A 15946-nucleotide genomic window follows, 5' to 3' on the forward strand; every position below is an offset into this window, starting at 1 on the left:
GCCGGATTGGATGGTGATCACTGGTTTCTATAATAGTTTGGGGGCCCAATCTCGGCCCATGCTCGATGCAGCAGCTGGAGGCGCCTTATGGGCTAAAAGCTATACTGAGGCGTATAATCTTATAGAGACGATGGCTGCAAATGAGCATCAAAACCCAACTCAGAGGATGATGTCAGGCAAGGTAGCAGGTATTCTGGAAGTTGATGCAGCCACCGCTATTGCAGCCCAGCTCCAAGCACTATCAATGAAGGTTGATTCTCTGGCTACATATGGAGTTAATCAAATAGCTATGGTTTGTGAGCTTTGTGCAGGTTCTCATGCTATAGATCAGTGTTCTCTTGTCAACGAATCTGTTCAGTATGTGAATAATTATCAGCGACAACAGCAGCCTGTACCAGCGACCTATCATCCTAACAACAGAAATCATCCAAATTTCAGCTGGGGGAATAATCAGAATGTTATTCAGCCACCATATCAGCAAGGAGTGAGTATACAGTTTAACCCACCTGAATTCCAGCAACCACAGCAGTATGCTACACGGCAATCATATCCTCAACAGGGAAGTACAGCTGCACCTACTAGTGCTGATTTTGAGGAACTTAAGCTGTTATGCAAGAATCGGGTGGTTTCTATCAAGACCTTGGAAAATCAAATCGGTCAATTAGCCGATGCAGTGCTCAATCATCAACCTGGCACTCTTCCCAGTGACACGGAAGTACCAGGCAGGAAGGAAGCTAAAGAGCAAGTCAAGGCTATTACCTTAAAGTCTGGAAAAGTTGCTGATGCTGAAAAGGCAAAAGAAGGAGAAGCTGAAATTAGAGATGAAGAATCTAAGCAAAAGGAGAAAGCGGTGGAACCAAGGAAGACTACTGTTGAACACACTCTGCCTGAGGCTAATACAGGGGAGAAACAGCTCTATCCTCCACCACCTTTTCCTAAAAGATTGCAGTAACAAAAGCTGGATAGACAGTTTGGGATGTTTCTGGAGGTGTTCAAGAAACTTCACATCAATATACCTTTCGCTGAGGCTCTGGAGCAAATGCCTAGTTATGCGAAGTTTATGAAGAGTATTCTTTCAAGGAAGGTGAAACTGGATGACCTTGACACCGTTGCTCTCACGGAAGAATGCAGCGCTGTTCTGCAGCAAAAGTTACCACCAAAACTGAAAGATCCAGGAAGCTTCACCATTCCTTGCACCATTGGCAATCTGACTTTTGACAAGTGCCTTTGTGATTTGGGAGCAAGCATTAATCTGATGCCGTTGTCGATCTTTAAAAAGCTGGATCTGCCTGATCCAAAACCCGCATACATGTCTCTACAATTGGCCGATCGTTCCATTACTTACCCAAGGGGCAGAGTGGAGGATGTGCTCGTCAAGGTGGATAAGCTCTTCTTTCCTGCAGATTTTGTTATTCTGGATTTTGAGGAAAATAAGAAGATTCCCATAATCTTGGGAAGGCCTTTCTTGGCTACTGGCCGTACCTTGATAGATGTGCAAAAAGATGAACTTACTATGCGGGTACAAGATCAGGATGTGACATTCAACGTATTCAAGGCAATGAAATTCCCTACAGAAGATGAGGAGTGCTTAAAAGTAGATGTGATTGATTCTGCGATTACTTCGGAACTCGATCGCATGCTAATGTCTGATGCATTGGAAAAGGCCTTAGTGGGGGATTTCGACAGCGATGATGAAGATGGCAACGAGCAATTACAATATCTGAACGCTTCTCCCTGGAAGCGAAAGCTAGACATGCCGTTTGAATCTCTTGGTACTTCTGACCTTAAGAATGCTGAAGGAAAGCTCAAACCATCAATAGAGGAAGCACCTACCGTGGAGCTCAAGCCATTACCTGAACACTTGAGGTATGCTTTTTTAGGTGATTCATCTACGTTACCTGTTATTATTTCATCTGACCTTTCAGGTAGTGAGGAAGACAAGCTCTTAAGGATTTTGAGAGAATTCAAATCGGCTATTGGATGGACCATAGCAGACATCAAGGGGATAAGTCCTTCATATTGTATGCATAAAATTCTGCTAGAGGAAGGTAGTAAGCCAACTGTGGAACAGCAGCGAAGACTGAATCCCATCATGAAGGAGGTGGTAAAGAAAGAAATTCTGAAATGGCTGGATGCAGGCATCATTTATCCTATTTCTGACAGCTCGTGGGTGAGCCCCGTACAATGTGTACCTAAGAAAGGAGGTATCACTATGGTCGCAAATGAAAAGAATGAGCTCATCCCCACTCGAACAGTTACAGGATGGAGAGTATGCATGGATTATAGAAAATTGAACAAAGCCACAAGGAAGGATCACTTCCCTCTTCCATTTATTGATCAGATGCTTGACAGGTTGGCGGGTCATGAGTATTTTTGTCTTCTGGATGGTTATTCAGGGTATAATCAGATTTGTATTGCACCAGAGGATCAGGAAAAGACTACCTTCACTTGTCCATTTGGCACGTTTGCTTTTCACAGAGTTTCGTTTGGGTTATGTGGCGCCCCGGCCACTTTTCAGAGATGTATGATGGCTATATTCTCTGACATGATTGGAAATAATGTCGAAGTGTTCATGGACGACTTCTCCGTCTTTGGACATTCATATGATGAATGTTGAATAATCTGCGCGTCGTACTCAAAAGATGCGTGGAAACTAATTTGGTGCTCAATTGGGAGAAATGTCATTTTATGGTGCGTGAAGGCATTATTCTTGGGCATAAGGTCTCTAACAAGGGTCTGGAGGTGGACAAGGCCAAGGTGGGAGTCATTAAAAATCTTCCCCCACCTAATTCTGTGAAAGGAATCCGTAGTTTTCTTGGTCATGCGGGTTTTTATCGGCGATTCATCAAGGACTTTTCAAAGATATCTAAGCCGTTGTGCAATTTGCTTGAGAAAGATGTGCTTTTCAAATTTGATGATGAATGTTTGGCAGCATTCGAGACTCTCAAGAAGAGTTTGATCACTGCACCAGTTATTACAGCACCAGATTGGACAGAACCGTTTGAGATGATGTGTGATGCGAGTGATTATGCGGTAGGTGCAGTTCTGGGACAGCGCAAGAAAAATCTCTTCCATGTGGTCTACTATGCGAGTAAGACTTTAAATGGGGCCCAATTAAACTACACCACTACTGAGAAGGAGCTTTTGGCTATAGTCTTTGGTTTCGAGAAATTTCGATCTTATCTACTTGGTACGAAAGTAACAGTATTCACTGATCATACGGTTATTCGCTATCTGGTTTCCAAGAAGGATTCGAAGCCAAGACTCATTCGTTGGGTGCTCTTACTTCAGGAATTTGAGTTAGAGATCAAGAATAGAAAAGGTACTGAGAATCAAGTAGCTGACCATCTCTCTCGGTTGGAGAATCCCGATTCTACTTCACAAGATAGGACGTTAATCAATGAATCTTTTCCGGATGAGCAGTTGTTCGCAGTTCAGGAAGAAGAACCATGGTTTGTAGATATTGTAAACTATCTCGTCAGTAATGTAATGCCTCCTAATTTGACATCCGCTCAAAAGAAGAAGTTTCTACATGAGGTGAAGTGGTATATGTGGGATGAACCATATTTGTTTAGACAGGGAGCTGACCAGATCATCAGGAGATGTATCACGTTCTATGAGATGGAGGGGATATTACAAGACTGCCATTCCACGGTTTATGGTGGACACTATGGTGGTGAGAAGACGGAAGCTCGTATTCTGCAAGCAGGTTTTTTTTGGCCTACTTTGTTCAAGGATGCTCATCAGTTTGTTTTAAGGTGTGATCATTGCCAAAGAGTGGGAAATTTGACAGGGAAGGATGAGATGCCATTAAATGTGATGCTTGAAGTCGAGGTCTTTGATGTTTGGGGAATCGATTTCATGGGGCCTTTTATCTCGTCTTGTAATAATCAGTACATCTTGCTGGCAGTCGATTATGTCTCAAAATGGGTCGAAGTTAAAGCTTTACCGACAAATGATGCAAAGGCAGTGCTAAATTTTCTTCATAAGCAAATTTTCACAAGGTTTGGAACACCTCGGGTAATCATAAGTGATGAAGGATCGCATTTCTGCAACCGTAAGTTCACTTCTATGATGCAGCGTTATAATATGAATCATCGAGTAGCTACTGCCTATCATCCGCAAACAAATGGTCAAGCGGAAGTGTCTAACAGAGAGATAAAGCGCATTCTAGAGAAGGTTGTTTGTCCGTCAAGGAAGGATTGGTCTTTAAAGCTCGATGAAGCTGTTTGGGCTTACAGAACAGCATACAAAACTCCACTTGGTATGTCCCCATTTCAGTTGGTGTACGGTAAGGGATGCCATCTACCTGCGGAGCTTGAGCATAAGGCCTACTGGGCATTGAAAAAGTTGAACCTAGATTTAGATGCAGCTGGTAAAAAAAGAATGGTTCAGCTTAATGAACTTGATGAATTTCGACTTCAAGCGTACGAGAATAACAAAATGTATAAGGAAAAGGTGAAGAGGTGGCACGATAGGAAGCTACATCCTAAGTTATTTGTGTCGGGGCAACAAGTTCTCTTATTCAACTCTCGGCTCCGACTTTTTCCAGGGAAGTTGAAATCGAGGTGGTCTGGGCCTTTTATTGTCAAAACTGTGTTTCCACATGGAGCGGTGGAAATTTTTGAGAATGATCCGGGCCAAGCATTCAAGGTTAACGGTCAGCGTTTGAAGCACTACTATGGGGACATGGCAAACCGAGAAGTGGTTAGTGCCATTTTGTTGACTACTTAAGAAGGGTACGAAACGTTAAGCTAATGACGAAAAAGAAGCGCTGCGTGGGAGGCAACCCATGAATTGTTATTACAGGAACCCTTAGAAGTTAATAACCTATCCAAAAACACACAAAAATTAGAAAACAGGGGCTGAAAAAAAATTCCAGTGACCCCCTGAGCGCCCGCTCAGCATTGCTGAGCGACCGCTCAGGGGTCGAGTACCAGATTTTTTTATTTACAGTTCAGAAAAAAAAACAAAAACACAAAACCCATCACAGCCCATAAACCCACGAATTCTTTTCCCATTACCCCATGATTTTATCCCTCAACCCCACTCCTAATCTAATTTAACCTACTCCACACCCTATATATACATACACCTATCCTACATATCTCCCACAAACTTCCTACACTTAAACTCTCTCCCAAGCACCAAAACTCAGTTCTTACACACTTTTATTCACGAATCAATGGCACCCAAGAGAGCACGCACTATTGATAGCAGCAGCACAGTTCCTACTGCTGATTCATTGAGGGGTACTGCTGCAAGGCCTCGGTTAACTGACAGAGCCGCGGAGGAGGAGTATACTAGGCTGTTGGGGAAGCCGATTCTGAAGGAGAGAGGGTTTTTACCATCGGGGAGGGATGGTGAGTTGCTGCCCATGATTGCAGAGAAGGGGTGGATAGCTTTTTGTGAGTCACCCGAAGCGGTACCGATGAGCGTTGTTCGCGAGTTCTACGCAACGCGAAGGCCGAAAAGAATGGGTTTTCTGTGGTCCGAGGGCTGATGGTTAATTATCATCATGCGGCGATTCGCCGTGTGATTGGGCAGCGAGAGAGGAAGGCCGAGGAGGAGAACTGGAATGAAAAGACTGCTGAGGATTTTGACTTGGATTTGATTTGTGCGACTCTCTGTCGACCGGGCACAGTTTGGACCTTCAAGACCGGCACTAATGAGTATCGTCACTTCCCGGCGATCGCTATGAACAGGTATACCCGTGCATGGAATGCATATATTTGTGCTAATATTGTGCCTTCTTCGCATGCACACGAGGTCACAGTTGAGAGAGCACAGTTGTTGTGGGGAATTCTGAACGAGGAGTATTATATGGACCTTGGTGAGTTTATCTACCAAGGAATTCTGAAGTTTTTGAGGGGAGCGAAACATATGAACATCCCTTATGCATCCACGGTTACGAAGCTATGCCAAGCAGTGGGAGTGAACTGGCCGGCTCATGAGCAGTTGCAGTTGCCGGCAGCTCCGATTAATTCTGGCACTCTGAATGGGATGCAGGAGTGGACCGGTGGTGAGCCTGAGGAGCATGGGCTGGGTTATCGTCTTCCAGGAGGGCGTCCAACACGAGGTGCTACTATGGCTAGGCCAGGGCATGATGAGGCTGGTTCTTCGAGAGCTCAGGAGGGTGCTGGGATAGTTGATGCCCAGTATAGGAGGCTTACACGGCGGATGGATGCTATGTATGAGACGCAGAGCAGATTTGCTCAGGAGCTCACCCTTGCGTTAGGGACTGCTTTTCGGGGCCTTGGAGCTGATATCCAGTGGCCAGTTTTTGGTGAGGACTCTGCATACCCGCCGCCTGATACTCCACCCACTGAGGGTGATGATGATGATGACTCCGAGTAGGTATACCCTATGTTCCTTTCTACTACCTTCACTGAGGACAGTGAAGATTTTAAGTTTAGGGGTGGTAGTTAAGGAATATTGTGTGTGTGTCATATAGCTGCATATTCATGATAGCTTAGTTCATATAGTTGCATAATTTAGGCCATATAGTTTTTTTATATATATATAGCTTTTATTGTTTATCATGTCACGTAGCTCATGCATTTACCATGATCCCTTTTTGTAATGATTGATCGACTGAATTGTGATATTGATGCGAGTGTAGTGATAGCATTAAAGTGATATTAAGTCGTGTAGGTTGATATGCATGCTAGAAACACTTGTAATTCCACTAAGTCTTAGAGAATGCGTAAGGGCTAGATTGTTGTTATGATTTGGTTGTTTTCGAGGTCAATCTATTTATTATGCTTAGAATTCGATAATAGGTTCTTAGTGATAAGGGCATGAAAAAGAAAAAAAATTGGAGAAAAAAAATGGAATTTGTTGCTAGTTGTGGCTAGGCGTCAAATGGCTAGTAGCCGGCTCACATATGGTGCGAGTAGTCTAGGGTTGAGCAAGATGGAGCGAAACGCACTTGCTCAGAAGTTATTAAAAAAAATAAATTTAGTTTATGCATAATTGATCAAGAGTGGGCTCTGTGGTATTCGAGTTATTAAGTTCTTAGGGGACTTTGTGTCTAGTGACCTAAGGCTTTTAGAGTCTGGGATCCGCTAACCTAACGCTCGTTACATGGATACCATTGTATAAGTCTTTTGTGGACCTCACTCATTGCACGGTCAAATAAGCATTTGTGTTGTGAATAAAAAGCACGATTCCGTAATAAGCTCCAGAATTCTTGTAGTGTTGTATATCACTTTGTACCTAGAATTTTTATTCTTTGTATAATCATGTGATTGCCTTGAGGATAGTCGAGTCATAATAATTGATCTAGTTCCGAAGCATATCTGTTAGGCATTTGCACACACCACGTTTCTGGCTGTATGTCCATTTACATGAGTTTATTGATCTTTAGTTGTCTAACTGCATTTGTTGAGATGTCGCAATTTGGTTGGTTTATTTGTAGTAAGGAGGATCGCTACATTTTCATATAGATTGCATTCATGCATGTTTTTATTTATTTTTGAGTCTGTGACGCTTGAGGACAAGCATCGATTTAAGTTTGGGGGTGTGATAAGTGGCATTTTATACCACTTAGAACGTCTTAAAATGGCTTAAATTGGTGTCTTGAAATCAAGTATTTTGTGTATTTGATGCGTTTTTCTAGTGTTTATGCATTTCAGGGTATTAGTTGTATTTCGGGGGAGGAATCATCAAGAATAAGCCTTGGCATGTGTTTACCATTGCGAGAGGAAAGAAACGGGCAGATTACGGCGAAGAAACGGAGCAAAATCAGATTTTTTCCAGTAGAGGTCTGAGCGCCCGCTCAGCATTGCTGAGCGGCCGTGCAGCAAGCTGAGCGGCCGCGCAGGGTCGGGGAAAAATATATTATTTCAGGACTTCTACTTTTGTTTGGTTTCCACTTCTATGTAATCTGAGTTTTATGGGACTATTATATAAGTAGATTTGAGACGTTTTCACAAAGGTGGATTGAAGAAGATCGTGTTTTTACGCAAGGAGCGAAGGAGATAAGGAAGAAGACCGATTTAGCACACCGCAATGAAGAGGAAGCATATTTTCTTGTGATTCTTGTTTCATTGTAACGTTGGATGCTAGTTTTCTTACTTTGAACTTATTTACTCTTGTGACGTACTCTGTTTTAATATAATTAGTTTAGTTATTATTTTCTTGTGTTTGTTTATCATGATTTCATATGAACCCATGATGACGATAAGTGCTATTATGGGCTAATCGTGATTGTGGGGTTGCAACGGATTTACTATGGAATTCTTTAGTAATTGTTTAATACCTTAGTGTGTGATGATTGTATGATATCTAGTATTGGTTGTGCGTATTCGTCTTATGTGCATCGCGAACATATAAGATAGGGTGTTAATCTCTTGTGAAGCGACGGTGGATCTCGAGATTTAGAACTTGCCATGCTAGCATAGGTTCATGTACGTTTTGCATGATTAGTGGGTAACTCTAACAGTTTTATTTGCCCTATATAATCAAAAGGAATAACTTGTGCTTAAATCGTTGTGTTGTCAATTTCTGTAGACATATAGCAACTCAACATAATTGATGACTATTCAACTTCTATCTTAATTGTGGATGTTTGGTAGAATGGTATTAGTACAATGAAAGTTGGCTTTTATCAGTTTCGTGTTATTCGATTAATATCATCATTGTCACATGCTAAAGGTAATAACAATGGCTATTGAAGGAAGTAGTAATGAAGTTGTGATCTCATGAGTGTTTTATTATTGATAATTTGAAGTGTTAAGTAAGTGATTAATTAAGTAGTTAATTGTAGTTAGTATTTAATCAACAATCTTAAGTGTTAGTGTCTTAACATTGAGAAGTAATCATACATTGGTGAGTGAGTTTAATTAGACAATAATTTAGTCTGAGTCTCTGTGGGAACGAACTAGAAAGTATTCTATATTACTTGCAAATGCGTATACTTGCGTGAATATTAGTGCGTGTTTTCACCCTAACAGTGTGTTCACCGAGAACCTCTCGGTTCTTGTTGTTCTTGTTGTTGTTATCTTGTTTAAGCATGAATCCTTGCAAATGAATGATATATAAGATGTGCATGTTAGTTATGTTGAGGAATTGATGGAAAATTGAGGGTTTTGTGGTTGGATACCCTCGAATGAGGGCACCACTGTGAGGCCACCGCCACCGGTGATGAACTCCGGTGAACCGGTGGTGAGTGATGATGTTATTACTGAGCTCTAATATACATAAAACTTAATTTTGGTACTTGCATGTGGTGATTTTCTAAAACCCGAATGGATTTTTTATCTTTGAAGTTATTAAGTAGATTTTTGTTGAATAAAGTGATTATGGATTGTTGTTTTAGAATAATAGTGAGAAATTAGATTGGTTAGTGTTTAAAAGAAGTAAATTTGATGTCGCGTGTTAAGGTTTGGTTCGGTTTTGTATAAATAAAAGGGAATTGGATTTTGTAACTTGATTTTGGTATAAACTAAGTTTAATTAGTAAGAAATGAGATTGCATGTTGATTTGAAAAAGAAATTAGTGATGCATGTAAGTTTAATTGGAAAATTCGATTAGGGTTTGAGTCACTAAGTGATATTTTGTTGAGAAATTTGAAATTATGATTTAGGATGAGTTAAAGAGAATAAGAGTTGGATTGATACCAAGTTTTTATGAAATTTTGATATATGCATGTCGTTGTTGATTCTTGGATTGTGATTTGTGGTTATAGCCGAATGAAAAATGGGTATAAAAGGGTTTGATTTGATCCTAAGTGAATGCATGTGTGATTTTTAGAAAATATATGATTTATGTGTGAGTTTTGGTTCGAATTTTAATGTTAAAAGAAAGACAAATGATTATTTTAAAAGGTTTTGATTGATCTATATGTTTATGTGAGCTAAAGTGGAAATTAATTGATTTTGTGGTTGGTATTTGTAATAAGGCCGAATAGGCCATATGAACCTAGAATCAAAACTTGATTTATGGTTATCAAAGAATGATGGAGTGTATATAGGTAAATATATTTGGATTTGTTTGTTTGATTGTTGTTGTGGTTCGAATTAAAGAATAAAAGAAAAGGGGAATTATGTTGTTTGATTTTAAAGAACTATAAGTGATAGTTATGGTCGTAAAGATTTAGTTGTGAATGAATCGTGTACTCGTATGAGTTATAATAGTTTGATTTGAAGAATAGTTAAGGTTAAGCGGGTATAAGTTGATTATTGAGTATATAAAGATATAAAGGCTATGAGAAAGGAATGTGTTATGTGCTATGTGAATATGTGTATAAGCTATACTCGTATAGTTTAAGTCAAGAGTATAATCGAGTTATCGTATTGAGTGAACGTTCCGGGAATGTGAGTTGAGAAACTAATTAAGGTGTTGGTTTTGGATTGTAGATTCGGAGCGTGAGGGCATTCAGGCTAGGAAAGGGAAAGGAATACTAGGTTGCAGTAGTTCAACTTTCAGGAAAGCGAATTCAGGAAAGTAACTCTAATTACTTGTGTAAACGGTTATAAAAAGGATATTGTTCATGCCATGTAGAGTATTGAATTGTTAAATTAATGTACCCCTGTTATTGATTATTGAGATAGCTTGTCATTGATCTTATGAACTTGTCATTGATTGATCCAACCCATTGGTAACCTTTTTCTTGTTTTGATCACTTGATATACCATGAACTGTTGTAAACCCTATAAGTACCTTTACGAACCCCTTGTAATGATGCTTCATTCCTTGTTTATCATGTCCTCTATTGATCCTTGAAACGGTTTTGATTTTCCCTAACTTGAGAACCATATTATCATTGATCAAGATCCCTAGAATTGAACTTTGCTTATCCCTGATTCATTTCCTTAACTTTGAATTCTTGAAATTGAACTTAAGAATGAGTTTCGACTTGAAAGAGTCTGAATGATTTCATATTCTTGGTAATGATAAAATGAAATTTAGTAAACCTACTTTTTCCAACTCTAGGTTTTTCCAAACGAATTCATGATGGATTGGATTGGGACATAAGAGGCTAGTGGGACTAGTCCAGTCATAGTAAGAGGCTAGCGGGGCGAGTCCAATTTAAGGCTGAAATTATGCCATTGGTACCTTAAAGACCGGATGGAGGTCGGTACGGGCTGATCACCCGTATTATTATTATAAAATGAAAGATAAAGTGGTCCAATCAAGGGTTCCATAAATATTTTAAAAGGAATTGAAATTTCCTACTCAGTAATTGATTCTTTGAAAATGAAAAAGGTTTATATTGCTTTGAAAAGAGTTGATTGTGATATTGTGAAGTTTATAGCTTGTGAACCCTGATTTTGATTATGTTGATCATATTTTTGATTCCTTATAATGAAAAGATTGTCGCTTTCCATTTGAAAGATCATTCATGATCCTGTTAATGATGTATGATGAATGTCGGCTTTCACCCTATCTTGAGCCTTGTTCCTTGAAAGCCCAAAGTTTTCTTCCTAAAACCCTTTTCATAGCCCAAAAGATAGAAATCTGCCACCTAGAAATGATAAAGTAGAATGCCCCGAGATCAGTAAAGTATATTGTGGATTTTATATCGTAGAACTGCACTATAGTTACTTGCTGAGTTTTATACTCATATGTTTTGTTTAATCTAACCATGGCAGTTAAGCAAGAAGATGGTCAGGCTTAGGCGCACTGCTCGTAAGAGCGTACCTGGTGGTCCCTATCGTGTTGAGGGCTTCCGGTTGCCAGAGCAGGTAGTACAGTTTTGAGTGAGCAAGCGCTTAGCCAGAGTGTTGTAAAGATATAATGGGTTATCTGTCGGTTCTAAGACGGGATCGACTATGTATATTTGGTTTTATTTTGAGTTTTAAGTTATATTCTATGATTGGTAGTTGAAATCTTGTCTCATAATTTATCCTGTTTGATCTTGTTAGTAGCTAATCGGGGTTTATACTTATATAATTAGTTGATTAAAGGTGTGTGGGTCCTCATTTCCTAACCCCGAGATTGAGGGCGTCACACCACATCTGTCAATAATCCTTCAACCAAGTTGGATTCCAGTTTCTCCTTACTCTTTTTCCAGGCTACATCACAAAAGGACTCAATACCTTGAACTTTAGTGATTTGAGCATGGATATCTCTGGATGATTTGCATGCTTTAATCACCTCATGTTTTCATTCAAGCTGCTTCTTTAAAATCTCTTCTTTCTTCTAGGACTCAGTTAATTCATCCTTAGCAATCTTACACTCAATTCTCAATTTTTCAAATTCAATAAACTGAGACTTTAGCACATTGTTCCTCTCAATTAAAAACAAATTGTTTTCTTTAATTTTAGCATTTTCCTTAGTGAGGGACTTAAGTGTAACACGCAAGTGATATAATTCTTTAGACATGTCATTGATTTCATCATTACACTCAGCTTTAGATAAATGTGCTAGGTTAGTGGTGATTACCTGATTACTTGAAGAACTTGTTTCTGTTTCATCAGACTTGGCCATCAGGGCTAGATTGACATAGCTTACATCTTCATCTTCATCCAATCCATCAGCTGCCCAGTCATTTTCCTGTGTAATTAAAGCCCTTTCCTTTTGCTTAAGCAACTCAAAATATTTTTGTTTGTAATGAACAGGATCAAACTTCTTTTTGCTGGAATCTGACTTTCTACACTCACTGGTAAAATGCCCTGCCAAGCCATATTTGAAATATTTGAATTTGGTTTTATCCACCATATTTCTACTTGGTTTGGCTGCTCCAAAGTTCTTTTTGAACTTGAGCTTGGTAAATCTTCTGGAAAGGAATGCTAAATGCTCATCAATATCATCCATCTCATCTTGGCTCAAATGATCTTCATTTTCAGCTACCATCCCTTTACCCTTGTTCTCACAGACCTTTGAGGTAGACTCAACAGCTTCTAACTTCATCTCTTTCTCCTTCTCTGACTCAGCAACCAGTGCTATGGACCCTCCTTTCTTCCTTCCTTTCTCCATCCTCTCATCTTGCTCTATTTCAAGCTCATAAGTTTTCAGGATGCCATACAGTCTCTCCAAGGTAAACTCTTTGTAATCCTGAGAATTTATCAATGAGACTATCATTGGTTTCCACTCCTTTGGAAGAGATCTAAGGAACTTGAGGTTAGAGTCTTTTGTATGATAGACGCCTCCATGCAACTTCAGAGCATTTAGCAGTTTTTGAAATCTACTAATAATATCAGTGAGCGACTCACTATCTTCACAATGGAAGTGCTCATATTGCTGAATTAGCAGCCGCATCTTATTCTCCCTTACTTGCTCAGTACCATCACAAATAATCTGGATAGTGTCCCAAACCTCCTTGGCTGTTTTGCAGTTAATGATGTTATCAAACATATCACTATCTGATAAGTGGCATTTTATACCACTTAGAACGTCTTAAAATGGCTTAAATTGGTGTCTTGAAATCAAGTATTTTGTGTATTTGATGCGTTTTTCTAGTGTTTATGCATTTCAGGGTATTAGTTGCATTTCGGAGGAGGAATCATCAAGAATAAGCCTTGGCATGTGTTCACCATTGCGAGAGGAAAAGAACGGGCAGATTACGGCGAAGAATCGGAGCAAACCTGGAAATTTTCCAGTAGGGTCCTGCGCGCCCGCGCAGCAATGCTGAGCGGCCGCGCAGCAGCCTTGCGCGCCCGCGCAGAAATGCTGAGCGGCCGTGCAGGGTCGGGGAAAATAATATATTATTTTAGACTTCTACTTCTGTTTGGCTTCCAACTTCTATGTAATCTGAGTTTTATGGGACTATTATATAAGTAGATTTGAGACGTTTTTCACAGAGTATTAAGAGGGGATTATGTTTTAGATTGTGTTTTGCAAGAAGCGAAGGAGATAAGGAAGAAGATCGATTTAGCACACAGCAACGAAGAGGAAGCATATATTCTTGTGATTCTTGTTTCGTTGTAACGTTGGATGCTAGTTTTCTTGCTTTGACTTATTTACTCTTGTGACGTACTCTGTTTTAATATAATTAGTTTAGTTGTTATTTTCTTGTGTTCGTTTATCATGATTTCATATGAACCCATGATGGCGATAAGTTCTATTATGGGCTAATCGTGATCATGGGGTTGCAACGGATTTATTATGGAATTCTTTAGTTAATTGTTTAATACTTTAGTGTGTGATGATTGCATGATATCTAGTATTGGTTGTGCGTATTCGTCTTATGTGCGTCGCGAACATATAAGATAGGGTGTTAATCTCTTGTGAAGCGACGGTGGATCTTGAGATTTAGAACTTGCCATGCTAGCATAGGTTCATGTACGTTGTGCATGATTAGTGGGTAACTCTAACAGTTTTATTTGCCCCTATGTAATCAAAAGGAATAACTTGTGCTTAAATCATTGTGTTGTCAATTTCTGTAGACATATAGGAACTCAACATAATTGATGACTATTCAATTTCTATCTTAATTGTGGATACTTGGTAGAATGGTATTAGTACAATGAAAGTTGGCTTTTATCAGTTTCGTGTTATTCGATTAATATCATCATTGTCACATGCTAAAGGTAATAACTATGGCTATAGAAGGAAGTAATAATGAAGTTGTGATCTCATGAGTGTTTTATTATTGATAAATTGAAGTGTTAGTTAAGTGGTTAATTAAGTAGTTAATTATAGTTAATATTTAATCAACAATTTTAAGTGTTATTATCTCAACATTGAGAAGTAGTCATACATTGGTGAGTGAGTTAAATTAGACAATAAATTAGTCTGAGTCTCTGAGGGAACGAACTAGAAAGTATTCTATATTACTTGCGAACGCGTATACTTGCGTGAATATTAGTGCGTGATTTCGCCCTAACAAGTTTTTGGCGCCGCTGCTGGGGACTCGGCGTATTTGTTTAGTTTATGTACTTACCATCATTGGTCATTAGGACTCAGTGATTAGGACGTAGTAGTTAATTACTCTTTTCGGTTGTGTTTCAGGTACTTTAGCAAACGTTTATGCAAACTCGTTCTCGTGCTCGCAAGAGGACCTTAGATACAGCTGAAGGAAAAGACGAAGTTCTTGATACACCGGAGAAGTTAGATTTTGAGGATTCAGATTCAGGAACTGAGCAGAAAGAACCAGTAAACATGGGAGATCATATTGTTCAAGCTGATCCAGCTCTTATGGATTTTTCTTGGCCTAAAATTGATGACATTCAGTCAAGCATCCTTCATCCGGCTATTCAAGCTAACACCTTTGAAATCAAGCCGGGCACTATTCAGATGGTGCAGAATTCTGTTTCTTTTGGAGGAGCGGCAACTGAAGACCCCAACATGCACATAAGGAATTTTGTCGAGATCTGCAGCACTTTTAAGTATAATGGCGTGACTGATGAGGCTATCAAGTTGAGGCTTTTCCCATTCTCACTGAGGGATAAGGCTAAAGACTGGTTACATTCTGAACCAGCTGGGTCAATCACTACGTGGCAAGATCTTGCGCAAAAGTTTCTGGTGAAGTTTTATCCAATGGCAAATACTGCTGCTATGAGGAGTGCTCTTACTCAATTTGCGCAGCAACCTACAGAATCTATGTGCGAGGCTTGGGAACGCTACAAGGAAATGTTGAGAAAATGTCCACATCATGGAATGCCGGATTGGATGGTAATCACTGGTTTTTATAATGGTTTGGGGGCTCAATCTCGGCCCATGCTCGATGCAGCAGCTGGAGGCGCCTTATGGGCTAAAAGGTATACTGAGGCGTACAATCTTATTGAGACGATGGCTGCAAATAAGCATCAAAACCCAACTCAGAGGATGACATCAGGCAAGGTAGCAGGTATTCTGGAAGTTGATGCAGCCACCGCTATTGCAGCCCAGCTCCAAGCGCTATCAATGAAGGTTGATTCTTTGGCTACGTATGGAGTTAATCAAATAGCTATGGTTTGTGAGCTTTGTGCAGGTTCTCATACTACGGATCAGTGTTCTCTTGTCAACAAATCTGTTCAGTATGTGAATAATTATCAGCGACAACAGCAGCCTGTGCCAG

General features: G+C 39.8%; 1 non-coding gene across 1 annotated transcript; it reads right to left on the reverse strand.

Moving 5' to 3' along the window:
• Positions 1–15441: 15441 nt before the first annotated feature.
• Positions 15442–15548, reverse strand: LOC141687764 (small nucleolar RNA R71). The gene has a single exon (XR_012561248.1). It is a non-coding gene; the product is annotated as a small nucleolar RNA R71 (small nucleolar RNA).
• Positions 15549–15946: the final 398 nt, after the last annotated feature.

The sequence above is a fragment of the Apium graveolens genome, chromosome 9, assembly GCF_009905375.1.
Source record: "Apium graveolens cultivar Ventura chromosome 9, ASM990537v1, whole genome shotgun sequence".
In the NCBI taxonomy this organism is placed as follows: domain Eukaryota; kingdom Viridiplantae; phylum Streptophyta; class Magnoliopsida; order Apiales; family Apiaceae; genus Apium; species Apium graveolens.